Genomic DNA, 2,500 nt, shown 5'->3' on the forward strand with positions numbered 1-2,500 from the left:
ACCAGACTAGTAGGTATCGATTCAGTATGGGGAATGTTCCAGCCCATGAGCCAAGGTCAACAAAATTGAGCTAAAAAAATAATAAAATGAAATGATATAGATAGATAGATAGATAGATAGATAGATAGATAGATAGATAGATAGATAGATAGATAGATAGATAGATAAATAAATAAATAAATAAATAAATAAATAAATAAATAAATAGATAAATAAATGAATAAATAAATAAGTAAAAATAAATAGATAAATAAATAAATAAATAAATAGATAAATAAATAGATAAATAAATAAACATATAAAAAAAATAATAAAAAATAAATATATATAAAATGAAAATTAAATGTAATAGAATATTTGTGTTCATATCGAACGAACCAAAACGCTATTTTTCCATTTGAACACACAAACTACTAAAAGCTAATAAATGAGAATAGAATAAAGGTGAATTATTTTGCACACATCTGAACAAGAGGTGTTAGGGGAAATGGGAAATGCTAGACAATAAATGACATGAAGCTGTTGAAAATAATATATGCTATATATTAGAGTCGCAGGTGACAAAACTTAGATGACGATTTTCTTCATGAAAATTAAAAAAAAAAAAAAAAAAAAAAAAAGAGGAATAGTGGCCTAGTGGGCTGTGATTAATATTGAGAGATTAGAAATTTTATTTTCTTATATAATCAGGTAGTGATTCATGACAACTAATAGATTGGGGCTCATGTAATGAAAGTTCTCCTATTGGGTGGTGCAATAGGGAGTATGTGTGTGTGTGTGTGTGTGTGTGTGTGTGTGCGTGTGTGTTTGTGTGTGTGTGTGTGTGTGTGTTTGTGTGTGTGTGTGCGCGTGTGTGCGTGTGCGCATGTGTGTGAGTCTGTGCGTGAGTGTGTGCATGTGTGTGTGTGTGCACCTGTGTGTATACGTGTGCGTGCGCGTGTGTGTATATGTTTGTTCCTGCGTGTGTTTGTTCGTGTGTGTATTTGTTCGTGTGTGTGTGTGTGTGTGTGTGTGTGTGTGTGTGTGAGCATGAGAGAAAGATATATGTATATATATACATATATATATATATATAAATATATATATATATATATATATATGTATATATATATATATATATATATATATATATATATATATATATATATACATATATATATATATACATATATATATATGGTTCTAGGACAACTGCCCCCGGGACAATTGCCCCCCGACAACTGCCCCCGGGACAATTGCCCCCCGACAACTGCCCCCGGGACAATTGCCCCCGTAGGACAACTGCCCCCCGGACAACTGCCCCCTGGACAATTGCCCTGGAATTTATTGCCATTTACGTAATTACTTTTTAGTAATTGCCTAATTAAGTAACGATTACATAATCGGTCATTTAAGAAATAATTGTTGCTATTTCCTGAATTTATTACCATTTATGTAGCTACTTCCTAATTAGGTAATCGGTCGTAGAAGTTATAGTATAGGACAGTTGCCTTGGAATTTATTGCCATTTACGTAATTACTTTTTAGTAATTGCCTAATTAAGCAACGATTACATAATCGGTCATTTAAGAAATAATTGTTGCTATTTCCTGAATTTATTACCATTTATGTAGCTACTTCCTAATTAGGTAATCGGTCAATTGCATATATATAGGCTTAAAAAGAAAGAAGGATCCAGTGTATATTCAGAAATATAAGAAGTGACATCACCCATTATGGAGTTCGTCCGAAGTGAACGAGGAAAAATTAAGCCTATTTATGAGGGATACATCTATGTGAAGCAGAAGGAATTGGCAAATAATGTTACATCTTATGAATGTGAAAAACGTCGCCATAATAACTGCAAAGCCAAAGTAAAAGTTTGTGAAAATCAAGTAGTTGACCATGTAAATGATCACACCCATGCTGTTGACCAACACCGCCGTGAAGTCTTGTTAGTACAACAGGAAATAAAGGCTAAATCTATTGCTACCGAAGAGACTGCACAGAAAATAATTTCCCAAACAGTTGAGTCGATATCAAGTGGTGCTGCAACACAACTACCACCTGTGAGGCATATTCGTCGTGCAATAAGGCGCTACAAACAAGCTGCTGGTTCTCCTCATTCCATCCCATCAAACCTAGCAGACATGGTCATTTCTTCCGAGTACAAGAAAACGTCTAATGGTGAAGATTTTCTTCTTTATGATAGTGGATTGGTTGGGCAGCGCTCCTTTTATTTTCAACATCAACAAACATTAACCTACTGGAGAAATCAGATAATTGGTTTGGAGACGGTACTTTTAAAATTATACCCGAGCTATTTTACCAATTGTACACTATTCATTGTTTAACTTCTGAAAGAGTTATTACGTAATTGGCAACAAATTCCAGGACAATTGTCGGGGTAGTTGTCGGAGCAAATGTCCAGGGGGTAGTTGTCGGGGGCAGTTGTCCTACGGGGGCAATTGTCCTACGGGGGTAATTGTCCCGGGGGTAGTTGTCGGGGGGCAATTGTCCC

General features: G+C 34.9%; 1 protein-coding gene across 3 annotated transcripts in view; it reads left to right on the top strand.

Moving 5' to 3' along the window:
- Positions 1-2,500, top strand: part of LOC143032906 (uncharacterized) — a 188,199-nt gene that overhangs the window by 163,988 nt on the left and 21,711 nt on the right. The window lies entirely within an intron of this gene.

The sequence above is a fragment of the Oratosquilla oratoria genome, chromosome 1 (assembly GCF_046742065.1).
Source record: "Oratosquilla oratoria isolate Oo_2021 chromosome 1, ASM4674206v1, whole genome shotgun sequence".
NCBI classification, from domain to species: Eukaryota; Metazoa; Arthropoda; class Malacostraca; order Stomatopoda; family Squillidae; genus Oratosquilla; species Oratosquilla oratoria.